The sequence below is a fragment of the Chiloscyllium plagiosum genome, chromosome 24 (assembly GCF_004010195.1).
Source record: "Chiloscyllium plagiosum isolate BGI_BamShark_2017 chromosome 24, ASM401019v2, whole genome shotgun sequence".
Classification (NCBI taxonomy): domain Eukaryota; kingdom Metazoa; phylum Chordata; class Chondrichthyes; order Orectolobiformes; family Hemiscylliidae; genus Chiloscyllium; species Chiloscyllium plagiosum.
Window position 1 is genome coordinate 48524907 of NC_057733.1, and position 12723 is coordinate 48537629.

General features: G+C 43.1%; 1 protein-coding gene and 1 pseudogene across 3 annotated transcripts in view; one reads left to right on the forward strand and one right to left on the reverse strand.

The window, feature by feature from the left end:
• smurf2 (SMAD specific E3 ubiquitin protein ligase 2) overlaps nucleotides 1-12723 on the reverse strand; it is a 297299-nt gene that overhangs the window by 232559 nt on the left and 52017 nt on the right. The window lies entirely within an intron of this gene.
• LOC122562271 lies at nucleotides 2683-3889 on the forward strand (annotated as a pseudogene).

Below are 12723 nucleotides of genomic sequence, written 5' to 3' on the forward strand. Positions count from 1 at the left end.
TTTGCAGATGACACCAAAATTGGAGGTGTAGTTGACAGCGAAGAGGGTTACCTCAGATTACAACAGGATCTGGACCAGATGGGCCAATGGGCTGAGAAGTGGCAGATGGAGTTTAATTCAGATAAATGCGAGGTGCTGCATTTTGAGAAAGTAAATCTTAGCAGGACTTGTATACTTAATGGTAAGGTCCTAAGGATTGTTGCTGAACAAAGAGCCCTTGGAGTGCAGGTTCATAGCTCCTTGAAAGTGCAGTCGCAGGTAGATAGGATAGTGAAGGCGGAGTTTGTTATGCTTTTCTTTATCGGTCAGAGTATTGAGTACAGGGATTGGGAGGTCACGTTGTGGCTGTACAGGACATTGGTTAGGCCACTGTTGGAATATTGCGTGCAATTCTAGTCTCATTCCTATTGGAAAGATGTTGTGAAACTTGAAAGAGTTCAGAAAAGATGTTGCCAGGGTTGGAGGATTTGAGTTATAGGGAGAGGCTGAACAGACTGGGGCTGTTTTCCCTGGAGTGTCAGACGCTGAGGGGTAACCTGATAGAAGTTTACAAAATTATGAGGGACATGGATAGGATAAATAGACAAAGTCTTTTTCCTGGGGTGGGGGAGTCCAGAACTAGAGGGCATAGGTTTAGGGTGAGAGGGGAAAGATATTAAAGAGACCTAAGGGGCAACTTTTTCACGCAGAGGGTGGTACGTGTATAGAATGAGCTGCCAGAGGAAGTGGTGAAGGCTGGTACTGTTGCAACATTTAAAAGGCATTTGGATAGGTATATGAATAGGAAGGGTTTGGAGGGATATGGGCTGAGTACTGGCAGGTGGGACTAGATTGGGTTGGGATATCTGGTCGACATGGACGGGTTGGACCGAAGGGTATGTTTCCATGCTGTACATCCCTATGATTCTATAACTTGCAAGTAATATCAAAACAGATAGCAAGATCTACTTTAAACATATAAAAAGGAAGACAAAGCCAAAGTGAAAATAGACTCAGTGTAGCGTATCAAAGTTCACAGATGACACTAAGATGAGTAAAGTGTGCACAGGAATATAGATACGTTAAGTGAGTAGGCATGGAGTAAAAATCTTAATATTATATATAATGAGGTCATCCATTTTGATAGGAATAATAGCAAAGTGGCCTATTACTTAAAAGGCGAAACATGCAGCAAGCTGCTATGCAGAGGGCCTGGGTGTCCTTGTACATTAACCACAAAAAGTTGTTTTTTTAGGTGCAGGAGGTATTTAAGACAACAAATGGAATATTGTCTTCCATTGCTGGAGGGATGGAGTTTAAAAATAGTGAGGTTATGTTGCAGCTGTACAGAGTGCTGGTGAGGCCACACCTGGACTACTGTGCACAGTTTTGGTCTCCTTACTTGACAAAGGATGTACTAGCACTATAGGTGGTTCACTCGGTTGATTCTGGAATTCAGGGGGATGGCTTATGAGAAGAGATTGAGTAGACTGGGACTATACTCATTGGAATTTAGAAGAATGAGGGGTATCTTATAAAAACATACAAAATTATCAAGGGAATAGATAAAAGCAGAGAGGTGTTTTCCACTGGTGGGTGAAACTAGAACTGGGGGCCTAGCCTCAAAATAAGGGGGAGCAGATTTCAGACCAAGGTGACAAAGAACTAGTTCAGCCAAAGGGATTCAAGTTTGAGGAAATCCCTAACCAGTGGAGCAGTTGTGGCAACCTTGTTCAATGTTGTTAAGGCAAAGACAGATACATTTTTTGAACAGTAAAGGAATTAAGGGTTATGGTAAACAGATGGCTAAATGGAGCTGAGTCCACAACAAGATCAACAATGATCTTATTGAATGGCAGAGCAGACTCAATGAGCCAGATGGCCTACTCCTGCTTCTATTTCTTATGGTCTGATATTAATCCCATTTTCCAGTATTTGGACCATAGCCTTGTAAACCTTGACATCACAAGTGTACAGTTAAATATTTCTCAAATATTGGGAGGGTTTCTGCCTGTACAGGGGCAGTGAGATCTAAATGCGCTGCCATCCTCTGGGTGAAAAGGTTTTGCCTCACATTTCCCCGAAATTTTCTGCCTCTTACCTTAAATCTAAGGTCCCAGCTCAAACATGTTCCCCTACAGTCTCGTCTGATCCAACGAAAAGAGCCCACTCTGTCCAATCTTTCCAGTTCAGGCAAAGTCCTGGTGAATCTCCTCTGCATCCTCTCCAGTGTTAATCACATCCCCTCTAAGAATGTGGATTCAGGTACTGCACACAATACTCTGTGACCTAACCAATGTTTTGTATAGTTGCAGCATAATCTCACTGCTCTAAAACTCCAAGCTTGGCTATTAGTATCCCATTCTTACCCACTTTATCCACCTGTTCTGTACTTTAGGGAACCAGTAAACATGCCCAGTACTTCCAGGATCCTACCATTCATCATGAATTCCCTTGCTTTGTTTGTTCTGCTGAAGTGCATCACCTTACATTAATCTGGAATGATTTCCATTTTCAACTGAGCAGCTTGACCAGCACATCTGTTACCTCCTGCAATCTAAAATTATCCTCCTTTCTGATTACCACCCCAATTTTTCTATCATCTGCAAACTTAATGATCAACAATTTGCATCATTGTTCACAGTGGAAGACATTACGTGCATCATTAAGTTACTAAATACTCCTTTCAGGTCACTTTGAAAAATGTCTCATTCTAAGTTCTCCACCCCCAGACACTGTTCTCTGGGCTTCCTGCCCCGAAAAAGGAGCCAGAGGCACAAGAGCAAAGTGAACAGTTTCCTCAAAAGATAATTCTTCCAAATCCATCCATCTGACCCCTTCTTTGGTTACAAGGCTGGCATGACACACGTTGTTCCTGACATTGACAGGCCTGGTTCAAAGGTAAACAAGGAGGAGGTGGTTGAAGCGGTGACTGTAATTGAAACTCGTCCAACGGTAATTGTTGGTCTCGTTGCTACATTGAAACTCCCTGTGGTCTCCGGACCTTTAAGACCATCTTTGCCGAGCAGATCAGTGATGAATGCATGATGTGTCGGTTCTACAGGAATTGGGACAATCCCAAGAAGGCGGCTTTCACCAAGTACTGCAAGAAATGGCAGAATGATGATGGCAAGAAGCAACTGGAGAAGAACTTCAACAGCATGAAGAAATACTGCCAGGTTATTTGTATCATTGTTTACACACAGATGTTCCTGCTTCCCTTGCGTCAGAAATCGCCCCACATCATGGAGATGCAGTTGAATGGTGGAATCATTGCAGAGAGTTGATTGGGCAAGACAGAAACAGGAACAGTAGGTTGCTGTTAATCTGGTGTTTGATCAGGATGAGATGATAGATGCCATTGGTGTAACCAAAAGCCATGGCTTCAAAGGGTTCACCAGTCGTTGGCACACAAAGAAACTGCCAAGGAAGACTCACAAGGGGCTGCGTAAAGTTGCCTGTATTGGAGCTTGGCATCCTGCCTGTGTAGTTTTCTCTGTTGCTCATGCAGGTCAGAAGGGATACCATCACCGTACAGAGATCAACAAGATGACCTACAGGATTGGATCAGGTGACCAAACCAAGGATGGTAACCTGGTGAAGAATAATGCAGCTACAGAGTACGACCTGACTGACAAGAGCATCAACCCAGTAGAAGAATGTCCTCAGTATGGTGAAGTGACCAATGATTTTGTAATGATGAAGGACTGTGTTGTTGGTACCAAGAGGTGTGTGCTTACACTGCACAAGCCCTTGTTGGTGCAGAAGATGTGCTGTGGAGAAGATCGACCTGAAGTTTATTGATAACACTTCCAAAATTTGGTCATGGCCACTTCCAGACCACTGAGGAAAAGGCAGCATTTATGGGACCCTGAAGAAAGATCGCATGGCAAAGGAAGAGGCTGCATAAACCATGGACCAATTATGACATTGTTCCAGTGATCAATAAATATTTTTTTTTAAAATTTAATTACTAAATATTCAAGCAGCAAAAGGAGAAGAGGAAGTAAGTAAAATAATTATCAGTTAAGAAAAAGTGCAAGAGAAACTAACGTGATTAAAGAGCAATGAGTACTCTGGATTGACGGGATACACTCTAAGATATTAAATGAAGTAGCTGCTGAGATAGTAAATGCACTGGTAGTAACTTTCCAGGAATCCTTAGATTCTGGAAAGTCACAATGGAGTAGAAAGCTGCTCACATACAGAGGAACCTCAATTATCCGAATATTAATTATCCAAATTTCGGATTATCCAAAGAGGATCTCAAGGACCTGTCAACATGTTACATCAAAGAGATAAGTGAATTCGGATTACCTATTCGAAGAACATGGAAAATGCTGGCAAAAACAAAGAAACACAAGCACATCAAGCAATAGTGACTGGATTTTTTTTTAAATGCAAGGGTTAGTTACACAGCCCTTTGCTTTATTCCTGTCACTTTACCGGGCCATTAATGAAAAAAATGGCAGAGAAAGTAAACACATGCACGAGGCGATACTTCTGTCTTTCCAGCGCGATATTGAATTCACGGAAACTGACAAATGCTCTTGTGATTGTAGAAGCTGTTCAGGACCTTGTTTAATGCTGGGATTTCGTATAGTTATGTGATGGTAAGGGTTTCATCCTTCTCAGTTTAACCTGCAATTTGCAAAATGCAAAGATTAGTTTGTTTAAATAGCAGACTCATTAAAATTATAGATTTAAACAAACTCTCCAGTACAGCATGGTGTTAGATCAGGATGGCTTCCTTTGTTTAAGGTCAAATCAAAACGAAATAGTGCCCTCGCTCAGATAATCAAGGTTCCTCTGTAATACCTTTAGTTACAAAGGAAAGAGACAAATATGAGGCGATGTAGGCCAGTTAGCTTAACATCTGTCATTGGGGAAAAATAAATGCCAATTATAAAGGATGTAATGGCACAGCATTTTGTAATACATATGATAAAACTGAGTCAGCATGGCTTTATGAAGGGGGAATCATGCTTCACAAATTTGCTAGAATTCTTTCAGGAGGTAACAAACAGAATAGATAAAGTGGAAGCAGTAGTAATACATTTGGATTTTCATAAGGAGTTTGATAAGGTGCCACAAATTAGGCTACTTAATAAGAGCTCATGTTAGAAATATTATGTTAACATGAATAGAGGATCAGCTAGCTAACAGAAGACTGAGGATTGGGATAAGGGAGGCATCTTCAGGATTGCAACCTAAAACCAGTGGTGTATCACAAGGATCATTGCTAGGGCCACATTAATTATGATATATGTTATTGGCTTGCACGAGGAAAATTAATGTAGTGCAACCCAGTTTGCTGAAGACAAAGACAGATGGAAGGCAAGCGGTGAGAACACCACCAAGTGTCTGCAGATGGATATCGACAGGTTAAGTGAATGGATTCCGGAATAGGGTGTTGCTGGAAAAGCACAGCAGTTCAGGCAGCATCCGAGGAGCAATTTTCCTGCTTGCTACTTTCTCCCCACCCCCACCCTCCTCTCATTTATCTCTCCACCCTTCAGGCACTCTGCCTGTATTCCTGATGAAGGGCTTTTGCCCGAAACATCGATTTTCCTGCCTGCCAGAACTGCTGTGCTTTTCCAGCACCACTCTATTCCAGAATCTGGTTTCCAGCATCTGCAATCATTGTTTTTACCTTGGCTGAGTGAGTGGGCAAAACCTTGGCAGATGGAAGACCCATGTCAGGGAACAAGAGGTTATGTACTTTGGCAGGACAAATACAGGAGCTGAATATTGAAATGGAGAAAGACTGCAGCAAGCTGTAGAACAAAGGGATTTGGGAATCCTTGTCCATGATTCACAAAAAGCTAGCATCAATGTGCAGCTGCGAATAAGGAAGACAAATGGAATGGAGTATTAAAGTAGGGAGGATTTACTATAACTATACAAGGCACTAGTCAGAACACAGCATGAACAATGAACAGCTTTTGGCCCCTTATCTCAGAAAAGACATACAGGCATTGGGAGCAGTCCAGAGAAGGTTCACTAAATTGATACTAGGTATGGAGGATCTGTCTTATGAGGAGGGTTCAAGTAGATTGGGTCTGCACTCATTGGAATTTCAAAGAATGAGAGAACACTTTATTGAAACATACAAAGATTCTTTGAGGACTTGACAGAGTAGTTGCAAAAAAAAGGTTTCCCTATGCAAGAGAATCAAGGACCAGGGTGCATAATCCCAGAATAAAGGGTCGCACATTTGAGAGATTAGAAGGAATTTCTTCTTGGAGGGTTCTGAATCTGTGGAATTCTTTACCACGGATGTCTGTTGAGGCTAGGTCATTCAGTACATACAAGGCTGAGATAGAGAGATTTTTAATCTGTAAGGGAATCAGCATTTTTTTGGGAAAAAGGTAGGAAAGTCAAATTGAAGATTAATCAGATCAGCCATGATCTCATTGAATGGTGCAGCAGCCTTGATGGGCTGAGAGGTCCACTACTGCTCAGTCTTCTGGTCATATTTCCTTGCCAAAAGGACATTAGCGAACCAAATGGGTTTTTTGCAACAACCAACGATAGCTTCATGGTCACCATCACTGAGACTAGGCTTAATACTCCATTATTAATACTATTATGAAAATTAATTGAATTCAATTAACAACTGCAATGGCAGGATTGGAACTCTTGTCCCCAGTGCATTAGGCCAGGCTGTACAAGTCTAGTGATTCTACTAGGATTTCTAGTCCAGTGACACTATCACCATGCCACACATAAAAAAAAATGTGAAAACATCGTGAACAAATAAATGGAGAAAACTCAAATCATCCATGATCCAACTGAATGGTGGAACAGGCTAAAGTGATTGGCATTTCAATATTTGGATGCCTGTTATGTCTGTGCTCACTTAGAAACAGCTGCAGGTCATTGTCAAATCTTTCTCTGAAGTATGAGAAAATAGGCCTTTTACTAAAGCATCCAAGAAACTAAAGTCTGTTTCCATCCAGCTCCCAGATCACAATATCAATCGTAGTTGGAGTATTTTCCATATTTTGGCAGCTTCGTCGCGACAAAGACAGACAAACATTGACGAAACTTATCAATGACTCTAACATGCCAGTTCTGCCTTCAACCAGAGAATATTTGAGGACCAGAATTTCAAACCTGAGACTAAGGTCACAGTTCACCAGATGACCAAGATGAGAAGTGAAAATCCAGTTGTATTCATTAGTTAGGAAGGACAGAAAGGAAAAGGCAGTGGAGTTGCATTACTGGCTAAGGTGGATAGAAACACAAAATTGAGGAAAGATATTATCTCAGACAATGTAGAACCTGTGAGAGTAAAATTGAGAAATACCAAGGAGCAAAAAACATTCAGTGTGGGATGGTATATAGACCAAACTGTGGCAGGAATGATGGGAAGTAAAGAGCAAATCAGAGATGCCTGTGATAAAGATGCTTGTAATTATGGGTGACTTTAATCTACATATAGATTGGGCAAATCAATACCGTAGAGAAGGAATTCCTGAAGTGTATACAGCATGGTTTTCTGAACAAATACATTAAGGAACCAATTAGAGAACAGGCCACCTTAAACTGGATATTTAATCTAATTGTGAGAGGTTTCTTGGAGATGAGAGCCCATAATATGACAAAATTCTTCAACATGATGGAGAGTGCGGTAGTCAATTCTGAGACTAAGCTCCTGAATCTTGATAAGGGATATTACGATGGGATGAGGTGTGAGTCAGCTGCGATGAATTGGGTAATGTCAGTGAAAGAGATGACAGCGATAGGCAATGACAAACATTTAAAGATCAAATAGGTGAACTACAAAAATTGTTTATTCCTGTCAAGCAAAGAGAATATGGCCAGACTGTGGTTTACAATACAAGTTAGAGATAGCATTAGATGCAAGTAAAAAGCATACAAATTGGTCAGAAAAACAACAATAGACCAGAGGACTGGGAACAGTTTAGAAGCCAGCAAAGGAGGACCAAGGGATTGATTAAGAAGGGGAAAATAGATAATAAGAGTATGTTTACAGGGAACAAAGAACTGACTTTTAAAATTTCTATAGATATGTAAAGAGAATACAAAAATCAGTGAAAACTGATGCAGGTCCCATACAGTCAGAAAAAGGGAGAATTTATAATGGGGAACAAAGAAATAGCAGACAAACTATTTATGTCCTCCTCTATGAAGGCAAAAAAGCGAAATAATATATCAAAAATGATGGGGAGCACAGGATTTAGTAAGAGAGAGGAACTGAAGCAAATCCATACTTGTAAAGAAATAGTCTTGAAGAAATTAACGTAATTGAAGGCTGATAAATCCCCAGAGCCTGATAATCTACATCCTAGAATACATAAAGAAGTGGACCTAGAAGGAGTTGACGCATTGGTGGTCATCTTCCAAGATTCTTTTGACCCTAGAATATTTATTACAGATTGAAGGGTACCTAATGTAACCTTGCTGTTTAAAAAGGTAGGGAGAGAGAAAACAAGAAATTATCAAACAGTGAGTGATGTTGGTAGCAAGGAAGATGCTACAATCAATGATTTTATAGTAGACCACTTAGAAAACAGTAGTAGAGGCTGAGGGGTGACCTTATCGAGGTTTATAAAATCATGAGAGGCATGGATAGGGTAAATAGACAAGGTGTTCTCCCTGGGGTGGGGGAGTCCAGAAGTAGAGGGCAGAGGTTTAGGGTGAAAGGGGAAAAAGATAAAAGAGACCAAAGGGGCAACTTTTTCACGCAGAGGGTGGTACGTGTATGGAATGAGCTGCCAGAGCAAATGGTGGAGGCTGGTACAATTGCAACATTTAAAAGGCATCTGGATAGGTATATAAATAGGAAGGGGTTGAAGGGATATGGCCCGGGTGCTGGCAGGTGAGACTAGATTGGGTTGGGATATCTGGTCGGCATGGCCGAGTTGGACCAAAGGGTCTGTTTCCATGCTGTACATCTCTATGACTCTAACATTCACAGTCAGCATAGATTTACAAAACTGAAATCATGCTTGACAAATCTGTTGGAATTCTTTGAGGATGTAACTAGTAGAGTTCATTGGGGAACCACTAAATGTGGTTTGTCTGTTCTTTCCAAAGGCCCTCAGCAAAGTACCATGGAAGAGATGACTGCATAATATGGAAGTATAAAGAATTGGGTAATGTATTAAATGGACAGAAAAATTGGTTAGCAGACTCGAAACAGAGTAGGAATAAATGGGCTTTTATCTCAATGGCATGAGAGGACTAGTGGAGTACCACATGAATCGGTACTCAGACCTCATCTATTCACAATACATATACATGATTTAGATGAGGGAACTAAATGAGACATCTCAAAATTTTCAGATGTCACAAAGATGGGCGAGTCATGAGGAAGATGCAGAGATGTTGCAGTGTAAGTTGGACCATAAGACATAGGAGCAGAATATGGCCATTCTGCCCATTGAGTCTGCTCTTCTTTTGGATAGTAGCTGATATGCTTCTCAGCCCATTCTCCTGTCTTCTCTCCCTAATTCTTGATCCCCTTACTAATCAAGAATGTATCTGGCTATCTCCACCTTATATACACTCGTTGACTTGGCCACCACAGTCCTCTGTGGCAATGAGTTCCACAGATTCATCACTCTCTGGTTGAAGAAATTCCTCATCTTGTTTCTAAAAAGGGTTATCCCTTCAATTGAAGGCTGCACCCTCAGGTATTAGTTCTCCCACTAAGGAAGGATCTTCTCCACTCAATCCAAGCCACTCAGTATTCTATAAGTTTCAATCAGATCCCCCATAGTTCTCCTAAATTCCATTGACTACAGACCCAGAGTTCTAAACTGTTCCTCAGATGACAAACCTTTCATCCCTGGGACCATTATTGTAAACTTCCTCTTGACTCAAGCACATCCTTTCTTAGATACAGAGGCCAAAACTGCTTACAATATTCCCAATGACCTCTGACCAGAGCCTCATAAAGCCTCAGCAGTGCATCACTGCTCTTGTATTCTAGTCCAAATTAAATGAAAGCTTAACATTGCATTTGCGTTTCTAACATTAATCTTAAGAATTCACACTCCCAAGTCCCTTTGGGCTTCTGATTTCCGAAACACTTTTTCATTTAGAAAATAGCCTACACCTTGATTCTGGACAAGCAGGAGGCTGGAAGAACACAGCAAACCAGGCAGCATCAGGAGGTAGAAAAGTTGCCGTTTCGGATGTTACCTTTCTTCAGGACAGAGGGTGAGCGTAAGGAGAGCTGCAGATAAAGGGGTGGTGGGAGCAGGGTGGTGAAGTGCGGATAGGTGAGGACAGGGACATGGTTGATCAATGGAAGTAATGAACCCGGTAGGTGGCTGGGAGGAGTGGAAGGGAGGGGAAGCCTCTGCGAGGGAAGTCGGGGGAAGGGAGGTTATTGGAAATTGGAGAATTCAATGTTAAGTACTCCGGGCTGCAGGCTGCCCAAGCGGACGATGTGGTGTCGTACCTCCAATTTGCAGTTTGGTTCGTTGTGGCAATGGAGGAGGAGGCCAAGGATGGTCATGTCAGAAAGGGAGTGGGAAGGGGAACAAATCGGCAGTGACTGAGAGGTCCAGTCGGCCCCTGTGGGCCCAGCTTAGATGCTCGGTGAACTGTTTCCTAAGTTTACGTTTAGTCTCCTGATGGAGAGAAGACCATATCGGGAGCACCTGACACGGTAAACTAAGTTGACAGAGAGGCAGGTAAATCTTTGTGTCACCTGGAAGGACTGTTTGGGGCCCTGGATGGAGGTGAGGGCGTGGTGTGTCGGCAGATTGTGTATCTTTTCCGGTTGCAAGGGAAGGTATCTGGGGGTGGTTGGTGGGTAAGGTGGCGCAAACCAAGGAATGGCTCTCGTGGAAGGAGAGGTGGGGAAGGGAAGATGTTCTTGGTGGTGGGGTCTAGTTAGATTAGGTAGGCAGAAGTGTTTAAGGACGATGCATTGGATGCGGAGACTGGTAGGGTGATAAGTGAGGACAAGGGGACTCTGTCTTTATTGTGTGGGGGTGGGGAGTTTAGGGCAGTGCAACGGGGAATGGAGGGGTTGTGCTGGAGGGTTGTCTGGATGCAGAGGGGGGGAAAAGCAGGTTGTTCAAAATAGGTGAACGTCTGGGATGCTTGGGAGTGGAATGTTTCCTCGTCCGAGCAGATGCGGCGGAGACAGAGGAATTGGGAGAATGGGATGAAATTTTGCAGGATACTGCGTAGGAGATGGTGTAGTCCAAGTAGTTGTGAGAGTCTGTGGGTTTATAGTAAACATCTGTCTGGTGACTGTCGCCAGAGAGGTCAAGAAAGGGGAGGGGGGTATTCAAGATGGACCAACTGAAATTGAGAGTGGGGTGGAAGTTGTGGGTGAAGTCGATGAACTGCTCCAGTTCAACCTGGGTACAAGAATGCTGCGCCAATGCAGTCATCGACGTAACGGCGGAACAGTTGGGCACAGTGCCGGCGTAGGTACTGAAGAGGGACTGTTCGAAATAGCTGACAAAGAGCTGAAAATGTGTTGCTGGAACAGCGCAGCATGTCAGGCAGCATCCAGGGAACAGGAGAATCGACGTTTCGGGCATAAGCCCTTCTTCAGCCCTCACAACTAGCCCTCACAACTAGCTTACAAAGAGGCAGGCACAGTTTGGGCCCTTCCATGTGCCCATGGCCACCCCACTGGATTTAGAGAAAATGGGAGGAGTTAAAGGAAAAGTTATTAAGGACAAGGACCAGTTCGGTAAGGCAGAGGAGGGTATTGGTGGTGGGGAACTGGGTAAGTTTGTTGGACAGGAATAGTCCATAGTGAAGATAAAGCACTGGCGATCAGGAAACTGGAAGTTACTGAAGAGATGGAGGGTGTGTTTGATGTTGTGGATGTAAGTAGGAAGTGCCTGGACCAAGCGGGGAAGAGGATGGAGTCGAGATAGGACGAGATGAGTTCAATGGGGCAGGAGCATGTCAAAACAGTGGACCAGCTGGGGTAGTCAGGCTTGTGGATCTAGAGGAGCAGATACAACCAGGCAATGCGTGGCTGGGGTATTATGAGATTGGAGGCAATGGAGGGGAGATCACCGGAGGCCATGAGCACACAGACCATACGAGTGATTGTGGCCTGATGGTTCACAGTGGAGTTGTGGGCAATAATGTGAGCTAGAATGTGGCATCGGAGAGTTGGTGTTCGGCCTCTGTGACATAGAGGTCTGTTCTCCAGACTACCACTTCCCCGCCTTTGTCAGCGGGTTTGATGGTGAACCAGGGATTGGTGCGGAGAAAGTGGGGCACTGCACGTTCAGAGGGGTGAGATTGGAGTGGGTGGGGGAAGGAGTTGGAGAAATTGAGGCTGCTGATGTCACATCAGCAGTCAGCAAAGAAGTAGTCCAGGGTGGCTCTTCCTACCAAAGTGCATAACCTCACACTTTACCACATTGTATTTTGTCAGAGTTTTAAAGTTCCCAGAGTACAAAAGAAGCAAGCACTCACAATTTTTCATACAAGTTTCCTGCTTGAATCTCATTGATGTGGAGGAGAGACAATAGAAAGCCAGAGAGAGAAAAAAAAAAAGAGGTGGCCGTGGAAAACCAATCTAGACAAAAATCTACTCGTGACCTAGATGTTGACACATATCTGAAGGATTCTGGATCAGTGGTGCTGGAAGAGCACAGCAATTCAGGCAGCATCCAAGAGCAGCAGCTCGTTGGATGCTGCCTGAATTGCTGTGCTCTTCCAGCACCACTGATCCAGAATCTGGTTTCCAGCATCTGCAGTTATTGTTTTTACCACATATTTGAA